Raw genomic sequence first — 11,886 nt, forward strand, 5'->3', positions numbered from 1 at the left:
AAACATCAGATACACTGGTGCCTTGTTCTTGGGCTTCCCAGGGTTCAGACTGTGAGAAATAATTGCCTGTTTTTTTTTTAATAAAACAAATAAAATTTATTTTAAAATATACAACTCAGTACTGACATTTTAAGGAATCAAAATAATTTATAATAGTCAAATGCCTCTTAAATATACATGATACCTTCTGAAGCTAAAAGTAATATGCACTCAACCACCTTTTACAATCTATTTGGAAGACTAAACATGATAGAAGTAGATAAAGGTCTCACATCAAGTCCTCTATGAAAGAAAATTGTGAAAAGTTCCTGATTAGACAGAAACTTTCATCTCCAAGGGAGAATATGCAGTGTAACTGTGGTTTTATAGAATGAATTGGGCAGTGTTCCTTCTGTTTCTATTTTGTGGAATAGTTTGAAGAATATTGGTATTAGGTCTCCTTTGGTCTGATAGAATTCTGCACTAAAACCATCTCAGCTTTTTGACCAAAATGTCCTGGGCTTTTTTTGGTTGGGAGACTTTTAATGACTGCTTCTGTTTCTTTAGGGGCTATGGGACTATTTAGGTGGTTTATCTGATTCTGATTTAAATTTGGTATTTGGTTTCTGTCTTGAAAATTGTCCATTTCATCCAGACTTTCCATTTTTGTTAAATATAGGCTTTTGTAGTAGGATCTGATGATTTTTTTTAATTTCCTCAGTTTCCATTGTTATGTCTCCCTTTTCATTTCTGATTTTGTTAATTTGGATAATGTCTCTGTGCCCTCTGGTTAGTCTGGCTATCTATCTTGCTTATTTTCTCAAAGAACCAGCTCCTAGTTTTGTTGATTCCTTGTATAGTCCTTTTAGTTTCTACTTGTTTGATTTCAACCCTGAGTTTGATTATTTTCTGCTGTCTACTCCTCTTGTGTGTATTTGCTTCTTTCTGATATAGAGCTTTCAGGTGTGCTATTAAGCTGGTAGTGTATGCTCTCTCCAGTTTCTTTTTGGAGGCACTCAGAGCTGAGTTTTCCTCTTAGCCCTGCTTTCATTGTGTCCCATACGTTTGAGTATGTTGTACCTTCATTTTCATTAAATTCTAAAAGGTCTTTAATTTCTTTATTTCTTCTTTGACCAAGTTATTGAGTATGACATTGTTCAGCTTTAATGTGAACGTGGCTTTCTGTTGTTTTGTTGCTTTCTGTTGTTTTTGTTGCCTTAGTCCATGGTGATCTGATAAGATGCATGGGATTATTTCAGTCTTCTTGTATCTGTTGAGGTCTGTTTTGTGACCAATTATATGTCCAATTTTGGAGAAGGTACCATGAGGTGCTTTTGTTTTAGGATGGTATGTTCTATAGATATCTGTTAAATCCATTTGTTTCATAACTTCTGTTAGTTTCACTGTGTCTCTGTTTAGTTTGTGAATCTATGATCTGTCCATTGATGAGAGTGGAGTGTTGAAGTCTCCCACTATTACTGTGTGAGGCACAATGTGTGCTTTGAACTTTAGTAGATTTTTTTTTTAATGAATGTGGGTGCCCTTGCATTTGTAGCATAGATGTTTAGAACTGAGAGTTCTTCTTGGCAGATTGTTCCTTTAATGACTATAAAGTGTCCTTCCTTGCTTTTATTCCATATTAGAATGGCTATTCCAGCTTGTTTCTTGGGACCATTTGCTTGGAAAATTGTTTTCTAGCCCTTTACTCTGAGGTAGTGTCTTTCTTTGATACTGAGATGCATTTCCTGTATGAAGCAAAATGTTGGGTCCTGTTTACGTATCCAGTCTATTATTCTATGTCTATTTATTGGGGAATTGAGTCCATTGGTGTTAAGAGATAATAAGGAATAGTGATTGTTGCTTCCTGCTTTTTTATGTTATTTTTATGTCTGTGTGGTTATATGTTTTTGAGTTTGTTAAAAGACAGTTACTTTCTTGCTTTTTCTAGGGTGTAGTTTTCCTCCTTGTGTTGGTGTTTTCATCTGTTATCCTTTGTAGGGCTGGATTTGTGGAAAATATTGTGTAAATTTGTTTTTGTCATGGAATATCTTGGTTTTTTCATCTATGGCAATTGAGAGTTATGCTGCATATAGTTTCCTGGGCTGGCATTTGTATTCTTTTAGGGTCTGTATGACGTCTGCCCTGAATCTTCTAGCTTTCATAGTCTCTGGTGAGAAATCTGGTGTAATTCTGATGGGTCTGCCTTTTTATATTACTTGCTTTTAATATTCTTTCTTTGCTTTGTGCATTTGGTGTCTAGACTATTACGTGACTGGAGGAATTTTTTTCTGGTCCAATCTATTTAGAGTTCTGTCTGCTTCTTGTATGTTTATGAGCATCTCTTTCTTTAGATTAGGGAAGTTTTCATCTATTTTGTTGAAGATATTTACTGTCCCTTTAAGTTGAGAATTTTCACTCTCTTCTATACCTATTATCCTTATGTTTGGTCTTCTCATTGTGTCCTGGATTTCCTGGAAGTTTTGGGTTAGGAGCATTTTGCATTTTCTTTGACTATTGTGTCCATGTTTTCTATGGTATCATCTGCCCCTGAGATTCTCTCTTTCATCTCTTGTATTCTGTTGGTGATGCTTGAATCTATGATTCCTGATCTCTTTCCTAGGTTTTCTATCTCCAGGGTTGTCTCCCTTTGTGCTTTCTTTATTGTTTCTATTTCCATTTCCAAAACCTGGATGGTTTTGTTCAGTTCCTTCACCTGTTTGGTTGTGTTTTCCTGTAATTCTTTAAGGGATTTTTGTATTTCCTCTTTAAGGGCTTCCAGCTGTTTACCTGTTTTTTTCCTGCATTTCTTTAAGGGGTTTATTTATGTCCTTTTTAAAGTCCTCTATCATCACCATGAGATGTGATTTTAAATCAGAGACTTGCTTTTCTTGTGTGTTGGGGTATCCAGGGCATACTGTGGTGGGAGAACTGAGTTTTGAAGATGCCAAGTAGCCTAGGTTTCTGTTGTTTATGTTCTTGACCTTGCCTCTCATCATCTAGTTATTTCTTGTATTAGCTGGTCTTGCTGTTTCTGACTGTGGCTTGTCCCTCTTGCAAGCCTGTGTTTCAGAACTCCTGGGAGACAAGTTCTCTCTGGGAGGAATTTGGGTATGGAGAGCTGTGGTACAGGGTCAGCTCTGGGGTGCAGACAGAGATGGAAAGGATCCTGTCCTAGGATGCTCTTTGGTTCCTGTGTCCTGAGAGTTCCAGGTGGGTCCCTCTGAGCAGAAGTGGTGGTCTTACCTGTGCTCACAGGGGTGTCCACACCCCTGTGAGACCAGCTTTCCCCTGGTGGTATTTGCATATGGAGCCCTGTGGCACAAGATCAGCTTCTGGCACAGAGGAAGGATCCTCAATGCCCATTGTTTACAATCACTCAGTAAATGGTATCTTGTTACAGCAAGCAAGAATCTTGGGCAGGGTTCTCACCATAGTTTCCTTCCTCGTGCTTGAGGTGGAAAGGGATCAGTTCATTGTGTTCTCTTGAATCAAGGGATGATTCTATCACTACAAGAAAAGAAAATATAAATGAGTCTGCCATGCTTTCAGTTTCAGTGACTTGAGAGACTGTGGTTCTCTGTATTCTTTTTCACATCCTCAGGGTGAAACCATGCTATTGACTGTATTGAATGTAGGAAACCATGATAGTAAAACCCACCATGGGCACTGCAGAGATGAGCTGTAGATATGGGCAGTGCTGTAGGCTGCCCAGATCAAAGGCAGCCCATTCTGTCTACCACTTGTATATGTTTAGGGGGAAAAACAGAAAAGGTTTAGTTTAACTCAAAATTCACATCTCTTGTCAGATGCCGAAAGGCCAGTTTCTTCTGTGCTTTCTTTCACAGGGGGTCCCTTGTTCTAAAACCACTCCTCTATCCTCAGATATGTTCTGAGGAATTTCGGACAATTCTGTAATTTTATGCATTTTATGAGCTATGAATACAGTTGATTCTCCTGAGAGGCATTTGCACAAACCCAGTAGAAACGAGTACCCCAGATGAGTCTCTCATGCATTAGCAAGAAATTATTTTTAATGAACATCCGACAAACTGTCTTCTTTTTATTGTCTATTCCCAGAACTACTTCAAAGACAAATGTCCTTATATCAAAATAGCCATTGTGTGTCAGATACATGTAAGCTATTTGGCATCAAATGTCTCATTGCATCTCTATAGGATTTAGTCACCATAGCTATGAAGCAGCATGACCTGAGAGTTCATCCATTGTCTTATCCCCTGGAGCTGTCATAGCAAGGTACCACAAGCTCAGGGTTCTGAAGGTCAGAAGTCCAAAATCAGCATGCTGGCTGTGCCATCTTGCCTCTAATACTCCAGACCTTCAGACTTTCTCCTTTAGACCTTCCTTAGCCATAACTCTATCCCTGCTACCTGGCCATGAACCACCCCACTCTTCTCTTCCATATTCTTCTCTGAATGTATTGTATGAACAGCTGTTTTTATACTTAGGACAAATCTAGATTACCCAGGATAATCCCAACACAAGATCCTTAGTTATACCTGGTAAGATCCCTTGATCCCTTTTCCCCAGTAACTTCACGTGCATACAGACTCTGGATGTTGGGATATAGACACAGTGTCTTGAGAGCCATATATGTGGTTCAATCACAGAATTAGTGGATCACAGATTTGTGAGGGCTTTTTTCAGACCTTGAAGCCTGAACCACTAGGCTAAATATGTTCTTTCTGCAAACATTTTCCCTAGGTTACTAACTTAATCAATTCCATCATAGAAATAAAAACAGTTTATTAAAAATGTTATTGGTCATATGTACCGAAAGATGGCCTAGTCGGCCATCACTGGAAAGAGAGGCCCATTGGACTTGCAAACTTTATATGCCCCAATATAGGGGAATGCCAGGGCCAAAAGAATGGGAATGGGTGGGTAGGGAAGGGGGGGTATGGGGGACTTTTGGGATAGCATTGGAAATGTAATTGAGGAAAATATGTAATAAAAAAATATTAAAAATTTAAAAAAAATGTTATTGGTTCAAATGTCTACCAGTGAGTGTTTATGAAATAATTATTGTATAACAACACAATGAACTTATAAAAATTTAAAAATATACTATGTACTGCTCCAAAAAGACTAAGAAGTAAATAAAAATCATTAAAGTATTGGAGAGGCAGTATGGTGGTTAAAGAGTGTCCTGTGCAAGCATGAGGATTGGTGTTCAGATTCCCAGAATGCACATAAATACTGATGGGGATGGCAGCCCACCTGCAATCCCAACACTGGAAAACAGAGACAGGCTCCTGAAGCACACTAGCTAGTCTGACTAGCCATACTGACAAGCTCCGGTTTTAGTTTACAGACTCTGCCTCAATGACTGAGGTAGAAGAAGGTCCTCAATATCATCCTCTATCTTCCACATGCACAGACACATATATACACATGTGCTCCCATACATGTGAAGATTGTGGGCCTCAAATTGAACTCTACAAGGCCTTGAACAAACATATGCAGAGCAGAGAAGAAGAAAACAGCCAGTTAAGGAGCCAGCCTGGAAGTGCATAAAATAGTGCACATAGTGGTTGCAGAGTTCACACCAGGTGACAGCTGTGAGAATGGAAGAAGAGATGAAAGGGAGAAACAAGAACTGTGGAACCAGACAGGGGCAGGCACTCTGGATACTGGCAACCACTATCACTATCAACCCAAGCTGCCCTGCTTAGCTTACTTCCCTTTCTGCTTTTCACCACACAGAGATGTGAGAGTCATCTTCTCTCACTATTCAGCAACAAAGTAAACCAATAGGAAGCAATCCTCACAACACAGAAGTTTTCTGTGCCTTCATCTTAGGCTTTCCAACCCCTAGAATGTAAAGCATTTGAATTTGTGTTCTTTACAATTCTTCTTGCTACCCCAATTGACCTTAATTTTCAATATTATGCAGCTTAGAGTCATCTGAGAGGTTATACTTCAATTGTTCAGGATGGCCCATGGTCATAACTTTGAGGAACTATCTTGATTGTCAATTAGTATAAGAAGACCCAGCCCACTGTGGGTGGAACCATCCCTAGACAGGTAGTCCTGAGCTACATAAGAAAGGAAGACAAGCATTAGGCTGGAGGGTGAGTGGGCCAGCAAGCAGTGTTCCTCAAATGCTTTTACTCAACTTCAGGCCCTGTTTGTGTTCCTGTTCTGCTTGAGTTCCTACCTTAACTTCTCACAAAGATAGACTATTATCTGGAAAGTGGGTAGCACTTGAAATGTAAATGAAAAAAATATCTAATAAAAAAGACAAAAAACGAAAAATAAAGATCATTACATAAGTCAGGTACCAGTTACAACTTCAAAGACCAACCCTTAATGACCTTTACTCCTCAAGGCTGCATAGTCTCTCACATCACTGGGTTGGGACAAAGCATTCAAAACATGGTCCTATGTGGAACATTTCACAATCAACTATCTGGTTTTGCTCCTAACCTCCAAAACCTGATGGTCATTCTATAATGCAAAATGTACTTAATCCAACCACAAGAATCTCGAAACTGCTATTGGTATACTGGTCAAAAGTCTAATTCTGAAGTCTTCACTGAAACTCAAGGCAATCTCTTAACTGTTAAGTACCATTGAAAAGACATGAATGAGACAAAACCAAGACTGAAACTAAGATGATAGACCTGATGGGAGCTTCAGTGGCTTGAGCAGCTCTGTCCCTACAACTCTGTGCACGTGGCTTTCTTCCCCTGCATACTGTTCTTCTTGGTGCCCCTAGCTTGTCTCAGAAGATTGCTCATATCTCTGCATCTTCAATATCCCGAGTGACTGATTTTAACTTAGGTCCCAGCCTCACAGCCTTAAGTATAACACTGTTAGGAGCTTTCTGTAGGGAACCGAGCTTCCCTACAGTTGCCCAACTTTACAAGCATTTCTCTAGAATCCAGCTGAAAGACTCTGTGACACCGTAACACTTCACTCTGCATCTCCAGCACCACTTGGGAGACTCCATCTTCTGTCACCAGGTGAACAGCAGCAGTAGGCAACCCTTGGGTGGTGGCTGCAAGGGCCTCTGAGTTTATCTAAGTGTGTGCTTCCTCAGCTCTGATAAGGCAATCAAATCAAAAGCTTTAAAGTTCCAGCAGTCTGCTGCTGGTTTTAGATAGCTTTTCTACCGGACTGGTTTATGTTCATTTTCGTATTGTTTGAAGATGGAATGGAAATAAATGTTTATTGCAAAATATCCCACATTTAACTCTGTCTCTCAGCTTAAGTGACAGTTTATGTGTGATGGGCTGTACTGATGCTTTCATATTAAAACTGTTTCAGTGAGGGCAGTTTTTAACATTGCTGTCTGTTGAGAATCTTGATCTTAGATGGGTGCAGACAGTCTGGGCAGAGAGGTAGCTCTGGCTCTTGTAGAGTCCATGATCAAGAAAATATGTCCTGCACAGGACACTGAATGAATGTAGCCTTGAGGGCATTGATTTGTAAACTCTTCAGGCTGTAACTTGAAAACCAAGAGGCAGATACAAGAGAAAGATTACGACAATCCCTTACTTAACACGTGCACTGATCACTTCCAGGGCAGTTTCTATTACATGCAGGCATTCCAAGATGTTTTCTTTCTTTGCCCTAGAAAAGACTACACTAAACACAAATACATTTCAGTGTCCAATTCTCTCTTAAAAATTAGCACTCTTCATTCTCAAGCTCCACTCAAAAGACAAGAAAGCTGAGCCCCTTTAGCTACTAGAATATTGGCTTATCAAGAAAGGAGAGACAATTGCTTAGTTGAAATGAAATAAGGGACAAAGTTATCCAGTTATTTCAGTTGGTTAACCCTGATTGTGCTATCACCTTGACCTTTTAAGGTCACTGTCAAGACACAAAGGCTGAATTCACTTGGAGGGAGTGATCATATTGGATATCCAATGTTCCTTGAGCCATAGTTAGGCAGTCAAAATTTCCATATAGAGAAATTCCCATGTTAGAGTTCATGAACTCCTGGGAGACATCAGGAGTGTGTAGCCCGGGGCTTTGAGCAAATGAACATTTGCAGTACTTTCTTTGCAGTTGATTTCTTTTCACTGAAATAAAACACACATCATAGAATCATAGATGCCTGTCTCACCCCCACCACATGCAGCCACATTCACAGCAGCGACAACTGCATTCTCTGTACTCTCTGTTCTTTGCTTCATAGAATGGGCTCACTCTTGGTTTCCTCCCAATATGAAGAAATGCATTGGAGAAATATCTTCTCATGAGAAGAGCACACCAGCTGGCTATCCAATATCAAATGATCAGTTCTGAAAATATATATCCGTGTAGCACTGTACAAACTGAGCAGGTAGTATCTTTGTTTTTAGGATTATTCATATATGGACATATATGTATGTAATAGCGGTTAATTCAAGGGAGGACATGAATTTGAAATATCGAGGAGGAGTGTGTGGGAGGCTTTGGAGGAAAGGTAAAGAAGGGAGAAAGCAATGGAATTATTACCTTAAAAACAGAAATGAAGAAATGAAGAATGGAAGAATGAAAGAACAAAAAGGAAAGAAAGAGAGAGAGAGAAGAAAGGAAATGCATTGGGGATGGAAATGTAGCCCAGTGGTAAAGGTTGTCAACATGCAAAGGCCCTGGGTTAGACACTAACCTCATCGGAGAAGGGTCAGGGGAACCCAAGGATATGGGGACAGGTATTTTAAAAAGTAGTTTTAATTTTGTTATTACCTTTGTCATAGTAGGGGCAAGAGGAAAAGCTTTCTTTCCTTCCCAGTATTCACCAATTCTCTTAACAGTTGGCCGAGAGTGACAGCTCTCAGTCTTGCCCCTGCCAAAGATAGTACTGACATTTCAGAGTGTAGCAGTTAGAGCACGGTCACATGCAAGGAAACGGCTTAGGGCTGTGACCTCAGCATCCAATGGCTTAGGGCAGTGAGCTCTGCTTAGCATCCGTGTTAATGACCTTGGGAGTGTTCTCTCAGGTCAGCCTAGGCTCCAACCATTACAATCTGACAAACCTAACATGATGCTGCATCCCCTCCAGGTCGCAGCCATCCCAGCTGAGCCCTTGATATGAATCCAGAAGACCAGAAGGTTAACTCTGCATATGAACTACTAATTATCACTCAAAGCGACACAATCCCATGGGCTGAGTGAGCATATTGTCCTTGAGAGGAGACCCATGCAGGGACTCAAGACAGACATCTCCATGATGAAGGAGCATACATTGGTGAGAGTAAGCTAGAAGAACTGAGATCACATTGCCATTGGAGGGCCAGCCTCTTACACTACAGGATATTTGAAGTCCACTTCCAGAGGCATCTTCTCCTCTCATCTGAAAGAAAACATCTGAGCATGTCAGTGTTGGTCTATGTTTCCTTCCCTTTACTACAGTCCCAACCACTGGGACCAGAGCTCACTGACATTTCCTCTTCAGGTAGAATCTTTGTTTGGCGGTTTGAATGTGCTTAGCCCAGGGGGTGGCACTGTTTGCAGGTGTGGACTTGTTGGAATAGGTGTGGCCTTGTTGGAGCACGTGTGTAATGTGGGTGTGGGCTTTAAGACCCTCATCCTAGCTACCTAGTCTTCTCCTAGCAGCCTTCAGATAAAGATGTAGAGCTCTCAGCATCATGCCTACCTGGATGCTGCCGTGTTCCTGCCTTGATGATACTGGACTGAGCCTCTGAACCTGCAAGCCAGCCCCAATGAAATGTTGTCCTTTCAAGAGTTGCCATCATCATGGTGTCTCTACACAGCAATGGAAACCCTAACTAAGACAGCCTTATTCCCCACTGGTGAACATACAGCACCTCAAGAGAACAGGCATGGTGAGAATGGTGAAACAGGGAACTTCAAGGCTTGCCAACCTGCAGAGAAACTCTTGTCTCCTCTGTGTTGGTCCTCAGTCATCTCCAATCCATGAAACAGTTAAACTTACCTCAAGTCCAAGTAGTCCAGAAGACCAGAAAGTTAACTCTGCATAGGAACTACTAATTATCACTCAAAGCCACACGAGCCCAAGGGTGAGTCAGCATATTCTTCATGGGGATACTTGATTTGTAGTGGGCTACCATGCAGACATCTCAACCATCAGTGAGATGTCTGGAATATGCCTTCAGTAGTTCTTATAGATGGAGTCTAGTTTTTAAAGTACACGGAGACACAGGTTCAACTTTCTGTGATAGGAGTAGTTTACCTAGGTACCTGCCTGCACAGGTTCCTACTTGTAACATACAAGGGTATTAAAAAAAAACCTGGAATGCTCTAAAAGATTTCTACATCTGGAGGAATAGGAATGAATTCCCTTACCAAGCTGAAGAAAGCTGACACCATTTGAGAGACTCTAGAATCCAGAAGACAGGCTAAAATGTGCCAAGAACAGTTCTGGTGAAAAGTCCTACAGAGCCCAGGATGAGCTTGGTGAATTCATTCCTATTCCTCCAGATGGAGAAATCTTTAGAGTATGTCCAGGTTTTTTAATTCCTGTGTGTGTGTGGAAAAGGCAGATGAACCAATCTTCCAAGGTAGAGCTGTCAGTCACAGGAGCCAAAGGTGGAAAGGGAACAAACTCTCTCAGTTAGGGTTTTACTGCTGTGAACAGACACCATGACCAAGGCAACTCAAAAGGACAACATTTAATTGAGCCTGGCTTACAGGTTCAGAGGTTCAGTCCATTATCATAAGGGCAGGAACATGGTAGCACTCAGGCAGGCATAATACAGGAGGAACTGAGAGTTCTACATCTTCATCTGAAGGCTGCTAGCAGAACACTGGCTTCCAGGCAGCTAGAATGAGGATGTTAAAGCCCACACCCACAGTGACACACATACTCCAACAGAGCCACACTTTCTAATAGTTTCACTCCCAGAGCTGAGCATATAGAAACCATCACATTCCACTCCCTGGCCTCCATAGGCTTTTTCAAACATATGAGCCTATGGGGGCCATACCTAAACATAGCATAATGCAAAACACATTTAGTCCAACTTCCGAAGTACTCATAGTGTATAGCAGTATCAATAATGTTAAAAGTCATAAGCTCAAAGTCTCTTCTGAGATCCATCCAATCACTTACTTGTAATCTCCTAAGCAAGATAGGAAACCAGCTGGGCAAACTCCAAAGTCTGAATTTCCATGTCTAATGTCAGAGCAGTCTTCAGAACTTTGTTAACTGCAACAAACTTCTTTCTCCTGGGCTGGTTCCACTCCCTGTTAGCAGCTTTCCTCAGCAGATAGCCCACAGCTCTGGCACCTCAAACATTTTGGAGTCTCCAAGGCAACCTAATTTTTATAGCTGTTTATACCAATGTCTGGGGTCCACACATGATCTTCTAGGCTACTACAAAAGGCCCATCTCCAGCTCTGCCCTCTGTAGCACTCTAAGCTCTGGTTAATTCCACTCCACTGCTGCTGCTGTTCCTGGTGATCATCCCATGTACTGGCATCTCCAATATACTATGGTCTTCTGCTGAAACTAGGATTCACCAATAACCTCTCATTGCCTCTTCATGGTGCCAAGCCTCAACTTCTTTGCATGGCCCCTTCAGTCCAAGGACATCAACTGTAACTGAGGCTGCATCTTAATGAATGGCCTTTCATGTCCTCTCACAGTGCCAGACCTCAGCTGCTCTCCATGACCCTTTTATACCTTCAAAACCAGTACCACCTAGGTACTGCACCTAGGTACATTTGCTCCACCTAGCCTCTGCTTCCTGGTGATTCTGCGGTCTCTCAAAAGAGCATAGAATCTAGGGACTAAATATCCAAATATGTGAACCCATGCAAAGCATTTTACATCCCAACAGTAACATCTACCCTGCACCCTGTGTTTGCCAACATTTCTAATCACATTCCTGGGCATTTCTTCTCTTCTGCTTTGCAGTTTATAATTTTTAATTCACCTGTGTCTCTTCCAACAAAGCACACCTATTTGGC

Source organism: Mus caroli, unplaced genomic scaffold, assembly GCF_978045245.1.
Source record: "Mus caroli unplaced genomic scaffold, Mus_caroli_1 scaffold_15, whole genome shotgun sequence".
NCBI lineage: Eukaryota > Metazoa > Chordata > Mammalia > Rodentia > Muridae > Mus > Mus caroli.